This window comes from Zonotrichia albicollis, chromosome 4 (assembly GCF_047830755.1).
Source record: "Zonotrichia albicollis isolate bZonAlb1 chromosome 4, bZonAlb1.hap1, whole genome shotgun sequence".
Taxonomy (NCBI): Eukaryota; Metazoa; Chordata; class Aves; order Passeriformes; family Passerellidae; genus Zonotrichia; species Zonotrichia albicollis.
The window spans coordinates 4250154-4269547 of NC_133822.1; the positions used below are offsets into that span (position 1 = coordinate 4250154).

Genomic DNA, 19394 nt, shown 5'->3' on the forward strand with positions numbered 1-19394 from the left:
TATACTTTTTCTACTTTCTCTTTGTTTTTTGGGTTTTTTTATGTCTCTCTTTCTTGCCTCAGGCAGCAAACTAGAAACCAAGCTCATTTTATTCTGTTTTATATGAAGCTTCTAGATCACTGTGACTTGATCTCTGTCCAGCTGCAGTAGTTTCCTGGAAGGTAAACACCTACTGCACAAACTGAGTTTCTCAGGTCCCAAAGAAAATCAGAACTTCATCCATCCTTTAATGCTCCAGTTATGACATGCTGACCTTGTTTGCAGCTTCAAAAGGTGGAGCCAGTTGTGGGAAGGAGACTACAAAGATCAGCAGTAATTTGGATGTACATTGTGTTTTCTGATGGACAGGGACATATTTTTCTAATGCAACTAAAGTTGTTCAATGGATGTTGTAGATCAAAGCAAAACCAAATTTATTTTCAGAATCCACCAGCCCCTTTTCCCATCCCTTGCCTGGCTGTGTTCAATACATGGAGCATTATGTTGTCCTCTAATTAGCTCTGCAATTTCCATGGTGTGTGCCAGCATCAGTGTTTACTATTGAAGCATGTCTGCTTTTATCCTCATGATGTGACTGTCCTGTCACAGAAGTCACATGCACAAACTGAGTAGTGAAAGGGGTTCAGGGGAAGGATATTCTGTAAATATTCTAAGCTGTGCATGGTTGTGCAGATGTGATTGATTGCAGCACTGCCAGATGCTCACCAGTTGATCCAGATGATCCTTGCTCAGCATGCAGTGGAGATCCCTCTCATCTCCTGGATCTTCCAGTCCTTAGCAGGGCATTGATCAGTCCCTAAAATCTTTATTTTTACCATAACCATGTGACTTCCCAGCATTTCATGAGGGGAGGCTGAAGTGGAAATGCAAACACGCATTTAAATAAACCATTTCATAAATTCCAGGTGCTGATCTCAAGAGGGAATCTTGCATATGCCTGAGGAATATGTTGTTTGAGGGAAAACCTGCTTATAAATCTGTGTAAATTGAAAGGTAAATAATTTCTGTTTCCAGTACCCTGATGGAGTAAGATCTCTGCACTGGTTGTTTTTCCTGCTATGAAGTATGTAGTATATAAATGTATCTGGCATATGTATTTGTCACTGTGCAGCAGCAGAATGTAGGAAGTGAATATCTGTAAAAAATACTGATTTCTGCTTCATAGAATCACAGAATGGTTTGGGTTGGAAAGGACCTTCAAGACCATCTAGTTCCAACCCCTTCCATGGGAAGGGACACCCTCCACTATCCCAGGTTGCTCATTGCCTCATCTGGCTTCTTGGCTTCCTCAGCATAACAAGGAAGGGTTCTAAAGTGCTTTGTTTCACTCTGAAAATACTCCTGGCTTTGCTTTGAGGGATTTTTTGCAGTGTCATATGTAATGGGAGGAGTACAGAATATTTGTCTTTCACTGAAAGGTCCTCAGCAGTGTGTTCCTGAGGCGTGGGAATTAAGCTGAGGTTAAAACTTGAAGTGGTCTGATTGAACTTCCTATCTTTCTTAATTGTTATCTTTTTTCTGTGTGATAATTTTAATTTCGCTTCCTCTTGGGTAATCGTGGAGTAGTCTGAGTCTGTGTTACATCAGACAAAAAAAAAAAAAACACAGCCTAATAAAAGTTTTGGTGCTGTTTACTGTTATTTTTTTAAAGATCCAGAGGAGCAGTTCCTTCCAGGTCACTTTGCATGCTCTGACAGACAAAGTGCCACGATGAAGTGTGGAGCAGCACAAATTAATCCAGTGCTGGAGATAAGCAGAGGGGCAGCAGTGCCTGGCTTGGAGAGCTCACTTTGTAGGGACACAAGTGGCTGTGATCCAGCTCATGGCACAAACAGCAGGTGTGGCTTTGGAGTGCTTCATGACAGGGGCATTTCTGCTCAGGGCTGGGATTAGAGCTTCTATTGAAACTTATATAACTGCCACAGTGCCAGGGTGGTTGCTAAAAATGATGCTCATCACTCTTACGTCCCATAAGCTGTAAGTCAGAAGAATTATTTCAAGCTGAAGAAATATTTTGGGTTTTTTTTTTTTTATTCTTAATGGCCATTGTTTTTCTCCCAGACCCCACTGAGATGATTTTAAATGTGTCAGGCAGCAGTGGCAATGAAAATATGTGCTTTTATAATATAAGGACATGGACAATCAACAGTGAGTTTTGTTGTGGGTGGCTGCTTCATTATCATGCTCTCATTAACATACCTCAGTAATCAACAGGGAGCTACATTTTTTATTATGGCTGTCCTGTCCAATTTCTAAAATACATCAGCTGCTTTTTATCCAGAAGATGGTGATCCATTTGGGAAAAAATCCCCACTATTTTGCTGCCTCTGCTGCCCCAAAGGTTGGTGTTCTGCAGAAGGAGCAGTCAGCTGCTATGGTGATGGGCACAGGGTGGGAATGTGGACAGAAATAGAGGGAGGCTGAAGCCAGACTGTTCCTGCTTCCTTATGGTTTCAGTAGCCCTCTCTGAATTGGATGGAGACTGATTCCAAGGATTTCACAGGTTATTTGTGGTTTTCTGCCTCAGATTCTCACAATTAGCACAAAATAATACTCAGGCACAAAAAAAAGAGTGAGATTCTCAAATGGATAATGTTTGTACAGGATGGATGTAATTCCCTGCAGAGCAGCTTGTGCCTGTTGTGCTGGGATTTGGATGCACAGAAATCTCCCTCCTCCCATCCAGGCTGAAGTCAGTTTTTGGTGATGCATAATTCATATCCTGAAGCCTTTGTCACAAAAACATCTTACTGCCTTCCCCCCAGCTTGATAAGCCTGCTTTTGTATTTTTAGGATTTCCTTCCCTGCTAATCCCCAAAATCAGCCTGATGAGGTTTCAAAACAGAGTTCAGAGTAAATCTGAGACAACTTTTACGTCAGGGATGTTGCTCTGTGCAGCAGGTGATGCTCTGGCACCTGCTATTCATGGATTCTGCCTCCACAAAGAATTGCTTCCCTGTGGCACCACTGCCACAGTCAGTGCACAAGTGGACTGCAGCTCGAGGGATTCTGCCAGGAGGTTTGGATGTATTTTGGATACATCTCACAAGGAGTGCCTGCACATATTTTGTTGTGAAACAAAGACAGCAAATTTTTTTGGTGAATTTTTGGTGAGCTCTAATCCAAAATTACTCTTTCCATAGAGAGCATGATGCCTGTATTTAGTGATGGGTTAGTGGCTCACCTCGATTGCCTTGCACTCAAACAAATACAGATTGTGAGGAGTCATAACGTGGTTAAAAATCTGTGTAAAACCTGCAGGAAAAGAAAAAAATGATTCTCGAGTTGTGTTTTAATTCATCCTTTTGCAGAACAACACAATTCAAACAACTTCTGGTGTTTTCTTCTTCTTCCAGATTCTGAGGACAAACCTGTCAGTAATGAATTGTTCCAGAAGTACACAAAGAAAGCTCTGCATGGTAGAAGCTCTTTTTTTCTCAGGTACAGCACATCCCTGCCCCTCCTTGGCATCAGTTGTTGCAAATACCTTGTAGCCATCACACCTTTGCTGCTCAGAGCTTTGAGGAGCCTTGAAAGTACAGAGAGAAATGCATGGGGTGCCTGCATAATGGGTAAATTGGATGTTTCACATGTGGGAAATAATTGCCTTCATTTGAGGGCTCTTTGCCTGTTCCAGAGGATTGTTCCCCAGATCTCTTCCCTTCTCAGAGCAGCTAAACAAAGCACAGGAAGGAATGTGAAGTACTGTTATCAGTGTAGGAATCTTTTCAGTAATGGTTTGTTATTATTTTCCTCCCAAATGATCCAAATGCTTTTTTTTTTCTTGCTGTTTATATCAAGCCACGACAGACCTTCTGATGATGTTAAATTCCAGCTGTGGAGGCTTTGATTGTTTCTTGCACTTTGCTCATTTTAAGATGACCGAATTGTTCAATGAGAGAAATTCAGATGGAAAAATTCAGGCAGACAGGGCTGTGGGGAAGGTTGAGCCCTGTGTAAAAATCCAGTAAAACTTGAGTAAGAACCTCAGAGTTCAGTGTATTGATTTTCTTGTGAAAGTTTTAAGAACTGTGTTTCCTTGCAGGCTGAAACTCATCTCAGCTCCTCATGACCAGCTGAGCAAGAGAGATGGGGTTTGATGCTATCCAAGGTGTAATTCCACAGTTCATGTCTTCTGCTGGTGCCAGCTTAATCAGTTTCTGCCCACTCCCAGCCATTCATTCCCAGCTCAGCAGCAATGCTGTGCCACCTCTTTCCTGACCCTGTGGAAAACAAGGTGACTGAAAACAACTTGGTCAAGGAAAGAAACTCTTCATTTTTTCCCTTTGTATTAGAATCATTTGAATGAATTTCATGGCCCACAGGCAGTGGTGTTGGTGCTGCTGAAGGTGACAAGAAATGCAGCATCAGAGGCAGCAGTGAGCACTGGAGGGTGTCCCAGAGCTGTGTGATCTTGCTGTCAACAAAAATCTGCTCTGGGACCATATCCTGAATTAAGGGCTTTCACTGGCCACAGGATTATTTATTGAACTGCTGCTTTTCATTTATTTTATTAAGGAAGATTAACATCTTCTCATTAGGGCAGGTTTGTTTTTTTTTACTTGAGGAGATAAACCATGTCTGTGAGAAGTCAGTCAGCTTTGTGGACAGCCGTGAATGTCAATAAAGTCTTGGCAAACACAGTAGGTATTTATTCAGCATTGCAAATTAAAAACATTTTTCCTGCTTGTTTAGTGAAGGGAACAAAAAAAGACAAATTACAGAGCGGATGAGCTCTCTTGATAGTTGGAATTCATTAAGCTGGTGGTGAAAACGCTGAGGGATTGATGGTGCAGAAAAAGAAAAGATGAAGCCGCTTCTCCCCAATAGCTGTGGCTTAAGTTCAAGTTGAAAATGACCAAAAAAAAAAAATCCCTTAAAGACATCTGTAACTGACTTCACAATCCCAGTCTCTGTCTGGGTAGACAGTTCTTTCTCACTGCAGTTTGTATTAATTGGTTTTTCAGTTGACAGATAATTTCTCAGTGGCTCCTCCATCTCCATCATGCCATGGGGTGTCTGCAGCAGCTCATAAATGAGATCCACGGCCAGACATTAAGTAGGAAGTTCACACAGTCCCTTCCCATGGCACAGACAGAGCAGACTTGTCACTCTGTCATCTTCCCTCAGCTACACATTTTATTATTAAAATTAGAAAAAAAAGGTTTAAAAAGTTCCAGTAAGTTGAACAGTTTGTCAGATGTGATGTTCTCACAGGCCATTGTCTGCAGATTCTGGCTCTGCCTTTCAGATGGATCATAAAGCTGTCGTGAGTGCAGCTCTAACAAAATCCATTTACACGGCTCCTGTTATGGCAGGGCTTGGAAAGGAAGCAGTAGGACTTATTTTTTAATTAATTTCCTCTACAGAATCATTAGTCCACCATGGAAGTGTTTCTAAGTCACACCCAGTGCATGCTCTGTGTGATTATCCCTGATGAATGGGATAAAGTGGCCACAGCTGACGCTTGGAGTCACAGACAGTTCCCATGTCATTCCAAGAGCAGGAATTCTGCATTTCATCATCAGAAAAGAGAGAGTTCCCTACTAAGTGTTTAAATGCAGCTAAACCACCTGTAAATCACTAGAATTATTCAAAAGCAAAACAAAGCCTTTGTAAACTTCATTCTTGCAGTGCTTTAATTGCAGACAAAACTTTACTCATTCAAGTGATCACATCAATGTCAAATAAAAACATGAATTATGAAGCTTGTAAGATTAGAGCTTAAAGTCACTGACATGTCATTCCCATAATTTTCTCTGGAGGATTACAGAACACTTAATTTGTAACTGCAGAAACCTAAGTGCAATCAGATGTTCTTCCATCTACCCTTTTTTATCTAAGTCATTGAATTCTGGATTGGTTCTTTCCTGTTTCCCAAGTTCTTACTTGTAAATGTGAAGACACTAACTGCTCTGTTCTTCTTCTTCCCAGTTCAAGGAGGAAATTGCCCTCAGCTCTTCAGTCATTAAATCTGGGAAGGATGGAGCAGTCCAAGCTTTGAAAATGTTTTAAAACTTCCAGCACCTAATTAGAAGGAGGCATCTTGGAGCAGCACAATAGCTCTCTATCTGCAGTTCATTTGGTTTTCCAATTTAGAAATGACAGTTTACAGCCCTGATGCCAGTGTGTTTCTCATTAGCCTGTTCTAGGAGCATGCAGAGTTGTTACAAGTTTTGAAAGATGCTTTCTTCAAAAGTGCAAATGATATTAAAGGGCAGAATTTGCTCTCTGGATAGCCACATGGAGAAGCTGTGGTCTGCAACCATCCCAAGGCTGGTGGTAAAGGCAGAGCCAGGCAGTTGGACCTCTGCTTCAAATCCATGGATGTCGTGGATGCAACTGCATGGAAAAGATGCTGCAGCAGGAATTAGCCTTGTCCAGGGGGGACAGTTGTGAATTGTCCATGCTTTCCTTGTTTCACAGATGGATCTTGGGTTTCTTGGGCTTTTCCCATGAGGATTTTCTTGGAGAGGAGTGTGTTAGCTGTGCTGCTGACAGATACCCTTGTGAGAACTGTCCACACTGGCTTGATTTCCCTCTTCAGGAGTTGGATTCCTGGTCTGAGCTGGTTGGGTTTGTTGTCCTTGGTGTAAATGAAGACAGAGCTGCGTGTCAGCAGGTGATGAAACTTTAGGAACAAGTGTAGTTATTTTTTTATGTGGTTTTCTGCCCCCATTAAGAAGATTTGCCTCAGGACTCAACAGATGGGGTCACCTTGCCATGGTGGTTTAGAGTTTGGAATGTCAGTTCTACAAGGACTGGCTGAGGGTTGAAAAGGAGACTCAGGGAAGACCTTATTTACCTGAAGACCAACATTTACCTGAGAGGAGGTTGTGGTGAGGTGGGAATCAGCCTCTTCTCCCAGGTAACAAGTGACACAACAATGGCAAACAGCCTCAGGTTTCACCAGCAGAGGTTCAGGTTGGACATTAGGAAAAATTTCTTCACTGGAGGAATGGTTAAGCATTGAAACAGGCTGAGGGCAGTGGTGGAGTCACCATCCCTGGAAGTGTTCAAAAAACAAGTGGGCCTGGCCCTTCATGATAGGGTTTAGTGAGCACGGTGGTATTAAATCAAATCTTGGACTCAATAATCTTGGAGATCTTCTCCAATCTTGTTATGGTGCAGAATGCTTGCCAAACCATGCAACCTCACTGGTTCTGTGATTTTTGTCAACTAAAATCAGCTTTCACATGGCTTCCAGAGGCAGATATGGAACATACCCAGGTGCAATAAACTACAGGAGGGGAAAATAAGAAGATGCTTCACCCTCTTGAAAACACAAAATTCTGGACTTCTCTGTGGCTGAAGGAAAAAAGAGTTTGGTTCTGCCTGCACTTGAAAGCAGCTTCATTTTACCCATCAGTGTTTTGTGAGCCTGTGTGGAAGATTCCCAGGCAGCTGCAAGCTCAGGGCAGAGCCTGGGGACACGGGCACAGCTCTGTCCTGCTGCTTCCTGCCTGCTCTGCTCCACACAGGCACTTCTGGACAGAAAAGCTGCACAATAAATCCAGTGCTGATGTGGCCTGGCGTGGTGACAGCTCTTCCAGTAACTGCAGGAACTGCCTGCTTGTGCAGAGGCCCAGCCTGCTCTGATGGGTTGTTTTCCTTAAAACTGTTGTTCTGCACCAGATGGGGCACACGGTGTCTTTGTGCCTCCCTCTGCCATGCAGGCACTTTGTGGTGCCTTCTGTGCCCCTGCCCAGGGTGATTTGTTCCTTTCTGAGAGGCTGTGATGGTCCTGAGTGCTTCCCAGAAGATGTCACTGAGAGCAGGGCTGTGCAAACACTCGAGACTTGCTCGACATTGCTCTGCAGATGGGCTTTGGGTCTGATGTTTGTTCTGCCAGCTGAGCTGAGGGGCTGCAGAGGGGTTATGAAAAAAAGGAAAAAAATCAGTTTGAAAGGGAGTAAATTGTCTAGAACACACTTCACTAGCAGATTTCCAGGAAACAACCCTCAGTCAGACTTCTTAGAAGCTGTGCTGGCTCCAGGTGCTAAGTGCCAGGTCTGAATAGCCCTTAATCAGCTCAGTCCTTAGCGTTAGGTTTGGAGAAACACTTTTCCCCTAATTTGCAAATCCCACCTCAGCCAGAGCCTGCTGCCAGGTGGGCAGGTTTCCAAGCTCTCTGCACACCTTTGGGATGAATATTCAACCTTCAGGCACTGATGTACAGCTTCTGTCACACGCTGGTCTTGGTGCTGCTGCTGTTGAAATGAAGATTTGGTAACATCTTATGTGTTTTGCTGTCACAAGAGGGAGTTCTGCAGCAGTGCTGCCCTTGCTGGTGTGTCTGGATGTAGTCTTGCTGTGGGCAGAGCTCAGCAGACAGAATGTGTTAATAGAAGACAGCAGCACAAGCAGGATGAAGGTCCTTCATTCCTTGTTAAAGCCTTGTACATGTTGTTCAAGCTTGCCTAACAAAATTCCTCTTGAGTGACACTGCTGCAAGCAATTCTCTTGCTGTTGGTAGCACTGTAATAAAAAACAGAAGTGAGCATTTGAGTGACTCAGACCAAAATCAAGGGTAAGAATAAGAAAAAAGCATCAACTGTTTAACAGGAAAAATAAAAACCCGACGTGGCTAGGTATTCTTCTGTGGCATTTCCAATTTATTGTTACAGGAATATCCTCCCAGCTAGACTCAAGCTCCCTCAGGAAGCTGGTTTCATATGGTGGTTTAGATTTAACTATTCATTGTCTAGCACCATTTGAAATCAGTGTTCTTGGAGGAAGAATGCCTGCCTTCATCAGGGAAATGGACCCTCGGGAGCCTCAGAGGAAAAAGAAGAGAAAGTCAACATCTTCCTTTTGTGGTTCTGCCATTCCATTTAACCTCCACCCCCAAACAAAGTCCCTCAGTGGGTCTGTGACCCAGGTGACCCCTGGGGGAGCAATGCACAGAGTCATTTCAAAGGCAGAAATTCTGCTGTCATCATGTTTATAGTATTTGTGAGTGGTGAGCAACAACTTCAGAACCCAAGAAGATTTTGAGACTGAAATGAGGCAAAAAAGTAAAATACAGAATTGTAGCTCATTATTGAAGATGTTGATTTTAATGCCCCAGCTAGTGAAAACAACGTGGTGAGGAATAAGGAGGGAACTACATGTTCTCTAAATTCTTAACTCAAAACCTGTTTTCAGCCTTACCTAGATGTATTTTTCTTACCACTCCATCACACTTGTAAATGCTTTGTACATGTATCATACAAGAAGACAGACAATCAAATCTGAGACAGGTAATTCTGCATTGAAGCACTGGGAGTTCTGGATGCTGTTTGCATCCCTCCTGTGTGTTCGGCTTTTTGTTGTGGCATGCTTGGCAGATCAAAATGTGTTACTTACTTTGTGTGACAAGACCTGCCAGATTGCTGATTGGTGTTGGATGTGCTCATGGAAATGGCCAGCAACTGAGAATTAGACCACAGGTCATTGGTCATATTGTCTAAGTCTGCTGACATCTGGAGAAGTCTTCCAATTTTTTTTTTTTGAGGTATTTTACTGTACTAAAAAATGTGTCTGATGGTTGATGTTGAAAATTTTCACTGTCTAAATCTCTGTTTTCTCACCAGTGCTTTAATAACAATTATATCAAGTATTTGGGGATTCTCCAATGTGAAATGCTGTCCAGCACACAGCTCTTCATCCTTGCAGATCTCCATAACCCCTTTAGAGGATGACTGATTTCTTTTGGTGTTCAGAGTCAATAATAATTTCTAGCACCATTTGAAATCGGTTATAGTGATTGGGGAATTGCACCTCGAGAATTTTCACAGAAGAGGCTCCAGAGAGAAGCTTTAATGGGATGAAAACAGGGAAGTGTGTTATTTTGGTGAATGGAATTGTAGAAATGCTACAAGTTTAAACTCTTGAGAGGTGGAGAATTGTAAAAATGTATAACCCAAGATCTTGGTTTAGGTCCTCTGTGGAAGATGATCCTTGGAATGGTTTGGAAAACCTTACAGAGCTGGGAGGGAAGATCAAGGGAGATGGTTTCCCAGTGTGGATTTTGGATCAAAGAAGAAGAACCCCACCCTGCTGCCTTAATGATCTATCTGTGAGGTATGAGGAAATAAAAGGAGCAGCAGGAAACCTTCCAATCTGCAGCTCCCATACTCTGGATGTGCTGAAAGCAAGATCTCATGGAGGTTTTCCCTGCCAGCCTGTGAGCTTCTTCCGTTCTCCTCTTGTACATTCCTTACAGAGTAAGCCATAAATAACCTGAGTTACCTCTCCAGGGGTGTTTAATATATGAATTCTTCTGAAATTTCAGCTGTTCAGGGACTCTGCTGGCTGGAGGCAGAGTCAAAGTGGGTCCTGTCCCCAGTTCCAGCAGGATCTCATTATCCAAGAAGATAATCTCTGAAAATCATCCTTCAATCCTGATCATTTTACATCCAGCTTTTTGGGAGTTAATAACACAGCCAGCCTACAGCAACACATCACACAGCAACCTGCAGGGAGTGTTTTCCTGGATGTCCTGGTGAGTTCAGCAATGTACTGCTTGCTTTCCCCACTGTTCCATATGGGGTAACTAAAAGCAAGGGCTTTTGTAAGCAAGTGGAGCAACTTTTGAATATTCAGAGGAATTTCTGAGGTTGTGGCTGATTGTTGGATGCAAATCTACCTTCCTTTTATCCCCTCCAGATTTTTTAATGTGTATGAAATATATTGAAAGCTGGAGAGGGAATTTTGGCAAGGAGATGGAGTGACAGGATAAGGGGGAATGGCTTTAAACACAGAGCCGGGTTAGATTAGGTATTAGGAGGAAATTTTCCCCTGTGAGGTTGGTGAGGCCCTGGCACAGGGTGCCCAGAGAAGCTGTGACTATCCCTGGCAGTGTCCAAAGCCAGGTTGGATGGGGCTTGGAACAACCCAGGATGGTGGAAAGTGTCCCTATGGTCTTTATTTCTAATTAAGATAATCAAAAACCAAAAGGGACTTTTGTGACCTCTTTCAAGTCTTTTGCTTCCCATCCATTCATGAATTCCACCCTCATGCTCTGCCTCTTTTCAGACAGAGCTTTGAGAAGTGGTAAATATTGTGTTTAGTACCAAAGACTGTAGGTCAAGCCCTTAAATTAATGGAACAAATTTTTGAAGCGTGGAAAACATAAAGTGGCTAGCAGCATGGGGGGGGTTGCAGCAGGATGCAGAGCTCTGTATGTTTTAGGGGGTTTGACAGATGTTCTTGTGCAGGTTAAAAGCTGTGCAGAATGATGTGGTGTTGGAAGTGTGACTTGCAAGTAATCACCATGTTTTAAGAACATCCACTGCCTAAGTAGCTCCCATGCAGACAACTGCTTAAATGATTTCTTGTGGGAAGTCCTTGAAGGAGCAGATGGATCTGTTTGGAGTTTAGCTGCTTGTGCTGTGCTTGTAGGATCAAAATGTCTGGACTTCAAGGAAACGTATTAACACAAAAACTAATCTTAAGGTTCAAACCAGTTACAAAGTGGTGCAGAAACAGGTGAAGAAGGTTAATAACATTTTAATTCTTTCTGTTGAAAGGCACGACGTTCTTTGCACCCTACAGTCAGAAAAATGGAGCTGCCAAGTGCTTGGATCTTGTGAAAGTGAGATTTTCAGACATGAGCACTGCTGGTGGTGTGCCTGAGTGCTCACACACAGGATTGTGTCCTGCTCATGGTGGATCTTCTTTACAGCAACAGGAGCAGAAAGGATGAAAAAAGGAAGAAAAAATTTCAGCATAAAATATGGCTGAGGAAGAGGGAAGCGTATGCAACTAGTTGGTTTGTTTTGTTTTGTTTTTTAATTTATCCTATTTGCTCTCAACTCCTGGCCTTTTAAAATAGTGAAGCTACTGGAAGACAAGTCTTCCTTGTCACAGAGATTTGGATGCAAAATGGCACCTACAAAACCTGCACCTGCCAGTCAGGCACCACAATGGGTAACTGAAATTATTTGTTTGTAAATCTGCTCCATCCTCCCGTTTACAGACCCTGCAGCAGTCACAAAATGCAATGTACAGGGAGATTGTTTCCATGGCCAGAGAAGTTTGTCCCGTTGCCAGTGTTCTGGAATGATGTTAAAATGAAATCAGCACTTGGACTAAGCCAAAAGCAGCACTGGAAGTCAACTGCTGCTCCCAAAAAACCCTCTCGCTTCTGGATCTGTATAAAATGTGCTGGATGAGAGGGAGAGAAAGATAATGTCTGCTGGGAAATTTTTAATACAAAAATATTTCAGAAATGTCTGACAGTGTACACATTTTTTATTAATGAATCCTAAACCACTTCATTCTGCTACTTCAAGCCGAAATTTCAATTGTTGCAATTAATTTGTCTGAAATTTTTGTGATCTTGCATCACAGTCTCAAAAATGTCAGGCTTCTCCATAAGGATGTTCTGTGAAATCCATTGTATATTGGGAATCTGGGGGGAAAATAACCTGATCATGTTGAGCAGGGGCTTGGGGTGATAGTGAAAAACTGCTTTGTTTTCACAGCAAATAAGTTGAGGGTCAGAACTATAATTTTCATTATAATTGATAAAATATTCAACACTAATTGATGAAACATCCAGGCATAAAATGCTTATGAAAGAGTGGAATACTAAATGAAACAAAATTGTGATATTCTACGGTATGCTCCCTGATTCTTTCAAGCCAGTTTGAGACTTCCTAACCAAAAATATTTGGGACTTCTTAAACCAAAATTGTGTGGGATCTGCTGTGTCCTTACCACATTTCCAGTGGCAGAATGGGCAGCAGGGGTATGAGGAGGATAAATTCAGGAATTGTGGCTTTTACTGTGGGCTGGTTGAGTCCTGCTGGGACCTTTGCTGAGTATGAAGCAGCAGAGGCTTGTGTTGGCAGAGCTTTGCTGTGCAGTAAAACTGGCTCTTAGTGCTCACAGCAGTGTGAAGGTGCCAGCAGAGCAAATTCTTCCTTGTTTGGGTAATCCTAATGAAAATAGTGTTTAGAATTTTTAATAGTGTTAGAATTTCTATCTATCTGGTGAATCAGATCCAGTGAGGGCAGTGAAGTAACCTGGGTTAACCTGCCTGCAGCAAGAGGTGGTCACTTTTCAGGTGTCACCAGGACAGCTCTGCTCTCCTGGTTTCTGACAATGGTCCCTCAAACTGCTGGGTTCTCTTCTCCAGGTGCTGCAGGTGCATCTCCTCTGGAGACATCCAGAACTTTGGGGCTTCAGGCAGAAAAGCTGGACCAGCTGTGTGCTCCCCCCTCTGCTGCTGAGCAAGAGGATGTTCGGTGTGTAATGGTCAGTGAAGTGGTTACAGACCCTGGGTCAGAAGATACTCCCACTCAGCTCCTTGAAATAGGAGACAAAAAATGTTTTTCCTGATGTCATTCTCACTCTACTGGATCTCCAGCAGCTTTCCAAGAACAGTCCATGGAGAGATGTGTGGCTGCCTGCTCTGCTGCCTGGGTTGCTGGGTATTTAAGTCCCCTTATGTACAGTTTCTGTCTGTCCTGCCTTCTCAGCATCATGTCTGTCTCCCCTAAAGGATTCTTCTCTGGAGAACCTGCCATGGAAGCAGATGATCTGTCTTCAGTTCTGGGGACAAGTCAATCAAACCATTTTCTCTGTGTCAAAGAAGTTTTTTAAAGCCGCCTTGGCAAAAAAAGGGAGAGGTGAGCCTTGGGATCGCAAAGATTTGAGTTCAGTATTTTGGTGGTAGTGAAGGTCACAGGTTGGTTTGGGTTGGAGGGACCTTAAAGCCCATCCAGTTCCATCCCCCTGCCATGGCAAGAACACCTTCCACTATCCCAGGGTGCTCCAAGCCCTGTCCAGACTGGCCTTGGACCCTTCCAGGGATCCAGGGGCAGCCACAGCTGCTCTGGGCACCCTGTGCCAGGGCCTGCCCACCCTCACAGGGAAGAATTATTCACATATTGTTGCAGAGGAACAATTATTTTGCTCTTTACTTTTCCAAAGCAATCAGTGTGTGAAGCCCTGTGTAACTCTGGCTGGATTCCAGCCTGGAAAGCCAGACACTGACCCTGATTTGGAGCAGCACAGCCTGGGATGGAGTGGCTGGGAAGGGGCATCAAAGACCTGTGTGCAGGAGCCGGCTGTGACAGCAATTTGCCAAGCAACGCATGGCAGAGCATGGACATCAAGAGAAATGTAAGGCAACTCTTTTAACTCCATTGCTTCAAATATCATGACTGTCTGTTCTTCTATAACACTACTGCATAAAAACCCAGCAGGATTTATTTATAATTGATGATTTTATGTCGAAGATACTCCAATTCCACGGTGCGGATTAAATCCCAGAACAGACTGACAGGTGTAAAATCCATGAGCACAGGTGAGTGAGCTGCTCTGTTAGCAGCCTCCAGACGACCACAAAGTGATTTCCTCCAGATTTTACCATGATTTAATCTTCAATCTTGCCTGTCCTTACTGTGAAACACACTGGGAAGAGAATGGCTTGATACTTCCCCATATGGTCCATCATTACTAAAAATACCAAGGAGTGATGGGATTGGCTGCTGAAAGGTGCCAAAATCCTTATAAATTCAAACCTGCTTAAAAATCACCTCTGGAAAAACCTCAGTTTTTCAGGAAATTCATGGGAATTATCACGGATTTTCAGGCTTCCAAATAAGTTGTCACGTAAGGACTCTCCACTATGTTTCCAGTGTGAGAACTGAAATCACAACTTGAAGGAAAGAGAAATTCAGTGCAAGTAAATTTTCAAGATTTCTCTATGCAAATCAAAATTCCAGTTGAAGAACTTTGGAGCGAAACAATGGTGTAAACCCCCCCCCCCCCAGTTCTTAGTTGAGATCAGCCTGGAAATTTTAAGGCACTCATGAATAATTTATAAACCAGTCTTCCCACGGATGAGCAGCAGGACGAGAGCGTGGCTACGTTTGTCACTGTATTGAGATGTTTCCTGGCAATGGTGGAATTTTTATGGTGTTCTTTCTCATAATGGAGTTGTTGCTTAGCTTTTAATGTCCCAAATGTAAACAGATCTGAGGAAGCAGATCGTTAAAAACGTTTAGAAAGGGCGAATGAAAAAGTGAAGTACTTGCGTGCTGCGTTCCAAGCAAAGCCTATAAATCACCGCCATCGGAATTCTCTGACAAGGAGCAAATGGTTTTATGGACTCACAGAAATGGCATTGGGAGGAATAGTGAAAAGATTAATATTTTTAAATCATAGCAGAAGAGCGGAGGGAATAACCCGAGAAGTTTGAGAAGCTGTCCTGTGCTCTGGTTTAAATTTTAATAGTTTGGTTTAATAAATTCTGATCTGATTCAAATCTGCTTTGTCATCTTCAGCTCCAAAGTCTCCAAAGCCATGGGACCAGCTGTCTTCACTGCCTGCTGCTCCTGCTTTGGCCAGGCTGGGAATGCTTAAATCCACACAGAGGTTTTATGTGTAGGAGCAGCTCAAGAAAAAAGGGTTAAAAGAAAAAAAAGGCAGTTTTAATTTGGTTTTCAACCCTCAAATCTGCTTTCTAAGCTCAAATTTGGGCTTGCAGCGTTCAAGCTTTCAAGAGTCACTTCGGTGACACATCACCATGGCCTGGGTGGGAAGCCGGGAATCCCATGGGATGCAGAGGTGAAGATGCCAACCCCTGAATGGTTGCAGGGGGATAGAGGAGTTCTCCTTGGCTGCCCTGGCCCTGGCCGAGGCAGCCCAGCAGATGTGAGATGCTGCCTTGGCACGGGCAGGGCTCGTCGGGAGAGGCCGTGGGTGGAGAGGAGCTGGCAGCGATCCCGGAGCCGCTGGGAAGAGGCTGCGCGAGGGAGAGCGAGCTCACCACCCACCTCGGATGAAATCATGGAACGGGCAAGTGTGAGGAAGGGTTGGTGAGGAGAAGGAGACCTAAAAAAAAAAGAGGGGGACTGGAGAGGAAGGATGCTGGACCAGCAAGGAGGGTAGTTCCTGTGCTGGTGGGTTTGGTTCTCACAGGAGTCACTTGTAACAGATACGGAGCCGGAATAAGGACAGGAATTTGTCACAGGAAGGTTTGCTCCAGCAGCATAGAGAAGAACTTTGATATCTGACCCCTTTGATGAAAATTCATTAACATGTGTCTGAATGGAGAAATGATTGTTCTCAGGCAGGCTGCTGCTGCCCCAGGCCAACTTCTAAGCTTGGACCAAGGAAGATGCATTCCTGGAGTGAGGAGAGGAAGGAGATCTCCTCTGGAGCTGGCTGGTTTATAAGAGTGTTTTTAAGGGCTGCTGAAAAAGGGACTTGATTGTGCCACTTTCCTTAAGGAAGAAGTGGGTTTCCTTGGTGTCCCCAGTTGGGTGAGCACATTGTCTCATCCTTACTGTGCATTGTCTCATCCTTACTGTGCACACTGACAAGGAAAAAGTCCAGTGTGGATTCCTGTTGCACTTTGAGACTGAACACTGCCCAGTGTGATCTCCTTGGATTTTTCTTCCCCAATATTTGTCTGATTTGTGATAAATTACACCACTCATGAGAGTAATGTTTTCAATCCAATGAGAAGACCTTCAGTGTCTGTGTTTTCCACATGGATTTGTGTCCAAGCTGCCTCCCTGCAGCTGATCCCAGATCATTTCTGGAGAGCTGAGGCAGGTGAGGAGCCAGTGGAAGGAGCGGGTGTCCCTAGAGTGATCAGCACGAGGTTTTGTCCAGTGCACCCACTGAATACAGCCTGGATCTTCTGCTGGGTTTTGCTGGATCCTTTTTATTCCTTTAAGACACAGTTCAGGACAGAACTGTCACGGTCTGACTTTGAGGAATGGGATTCTCAGCACTTCTGTCTCTGCTCCAGCCAGCGAAAAGTGATGCGTAAGACTCCTTCTCCCCCCGTAACTCCAGTGGGTGCAAAGTTGTAACTGTTTCAGGAAAGATACAGCCAGAAAAAAAAAAAAAAAACAAACCAGCCAAACAACATTTCCCTAGCTCATTTTCTTTTCCCAGAAAACCAGATGGATGAATCATTACAGCAGCAGCTGTGACAGGGGACCAGACAACAGACTGAGCCCAAAGCCCAGCCCAGTCAAGGCAAGATGAAAAACTGTCCAAGGATTTACCAACCCTCCCTCCCACATCTCTTTAAAGGAGCAGGACTCCAGAATTAGGGCATGTGGATTTTATCCTTCCTCTTGCATCCTCCATAGCAGCAAGAGCAGCCATTGCAAAGACCAGGGTGTGATAAATCCAGCAGGATCTAGCAGTGAGGTCCAGTGAAGTAATGTGATGGTGTGGTCAGTGATGATCACCAAAACAGAATCACAGAATGGTTTGGGTTGGAAGGGACCTTGAAAATCCCTTAGTTTCAACTTCCCAACCACTTCCACTAGACCAGAGTGGTCCAAGCCTTGTCCAGCCTGGCCTTGGGCCCTTCCAGGGACCAAGGGGCAGCCACAGCTTCTCTGGGCAGCCGCTGCCAGGGTCTCACCACTCTAACAGGGAAGGATTTCTTCCCAGTATCCCACCTAACCCTGCCCTCTGGCAGTGGGAACCATTTTCACTTGTCTTGTCACTTCATGCTGTTGTCCCAAGTTCCTCTGCAACTCTCTTGGAGCACCTTTAGGCACTGGAAGGGGCTCTCAGATTTTCCTGGAGCCTTTTTTTTCCCCCAGCTGTCCCAGCCTGGCCCCAAAGCAGAGGGCCTGCATCCCTACAAGCATCTTTGTGGCCTCTTCCTGATTCACTCCAACGCATCCCTATTTTTTCCTCTCTTGTGAGGCCCAGGGCTGGAGGCAGCTCTGCAGGTGAGATCTCACCTGAAAAGGAGCAGAGGAACAGAATCCCCTCCCTGACCTGCTGCCCACCCTTGTGAAGCAGCCCAGGACTGGGGGTGTGTCTGGGCTGCCATCAGCCATTGCTGGGTCATGTTGAGCTTCTCATCCACCAACACCCCCACATCCTCCTCCCCAGGGCTGCTCCCCATCCATTCTCTGTTCTTGGAATTGCCCAAGCACAATATCTCCAGCTCCTTAGACCAGAGGGAGCATCCTGGAGCCTCTGTTTGTTTGTGCCAGGCTTTCCTCTGCAGGCAGGGTTATTTGTGAGATACATAGACATGCTCTTAATATAGCAGAGTCCTATGCGTAAAATGCATCAAAATAACCCCAGAAGTGACTAGGTTGACACAGCATTTAAAAGTTAAGAGATGCCTGCCTTCAGGCTGCCCACAGAACCCTTGTGGGCATGTGTGGTTCATCCTTAATTACACTTTTGGGAGGTATTTTTTATTCCAGAGGACACTGCCCCGCTCCCCGCACGCGATGCTGGTACTCACTTGCTGAAAAGCCATTCAGGGTTTGGGTGGTTTTTTTTTCCTTCTTCATCTTCATCTCTGCAGCATCCGAGTGCTTTGGCTGGAGCAGTTGCTCTGATGACATCTTCTTTCTTTTCTTTTCCTTGGTGAGGCTCTATTGTGGTTTCTGCTTTACAAACAAAGAACCAGAGCACAGAGAAACGAAGGTCAAAGAATCTATTAATTTTGGGTGCCCATTTTGAAGTAGCCAGTGCAAGATATTCAGGACTCTGTGTTCAAAGCACAGATTCCTCTCATGCCTTTCTTTGTTTTCTTCCAACCCCCTGCTTTGTTCATTGCCCTCTTCCAACTTCTGCCTCTTGGGCACTGTAATTACGATTTTTAAATTCAAATGCTGCTCTTAGCTTTCAAGTGTTTTCATCGCTGACTGAAAAGCTGTAGCTGAGCTCCTCTAGGCAGCAAATGTTCCCTTTCTCTCAAGGTAAACAGCGAGTCAGGGAAGGTCACTGCAGGTAAAAAGCCACAGGTCTGCAAGAAGAGAGCAGGACATAATTCAAGCCAAAGTACTCAGGAGCAATGTGGAGATCTCTTCACCTCTCCTACCCCTCTGTGGCTCCTATGAACCCTGTCACAGAGCAAGGGCAGCACAAAAAAGCTGGATCTGGGATAAAAAACCTGGGGGTTACCTCAGGTGCTCAGGGCTTGGGTCCATTGCTGCTTTAGCAGAGGCAGCGATGGAGGAATTGTGTTTGTGGAAGCAGAGCCGAGCACGGCAGGAGTGGGAGGGCAGAGGGAAGCCAGCGGTACCCAGCGTGTGCTTCTTGTGTTGGGAATAGCTTGTGCTTGTGGGACTTGGTCAAACGCCAGGAAAACCCTGAGGGCGAGGCTGCAGTGCTCCTCCTGAGATGTTCCAGCCCCTGGAGCCCTTGGGAGCAGCAGTGCTGAACACTGTGTGCTCTCAGTGCCCCAGGCACAGCCGGGTCCATCCGCACACGGACACGTGTCCTGGGCTCCCTCCAAGCTGGAGCCTCAGCACATCCACCTTTCACTGCTGCTGCAGAGCCCTCTGGCCAGGCAGGGTTTTTTGTGTCCCATGTCTGAAAACACTCTCCAGCCTCAGCACCTCGCACTTGGCTTTGGCAGAGGGAAGCAGTGGGGCAGTGAGGGGAGGATGTGTGAGGCT

At 44.7% G+C, this 19394-nt stretch overlaps 1 long non-coding RNA gene across 1 annotated transcript; it reads right to left on the bottom strand.

The window, feature by feature from the left end:
- Nucleotides 1-1981: 1981 nt before the first annotated feature.
- On the bottom strand, nucleotides 1982-18912 carry LOC141728730 (uncharacterized). Its single transcript, XR_012579880.1, has 2 exons — nucleotides 18233-18912; nucleotides 1982-8478 (listed from the first exon to the last, which is right to left on the bottom strand). It is a non-coding gene; the product is annotated as an uncharacterized LOC141728730 (long non-coding RNA).
- Nucleotides 18913-19394: the final 482 nt, after the last annotated feature.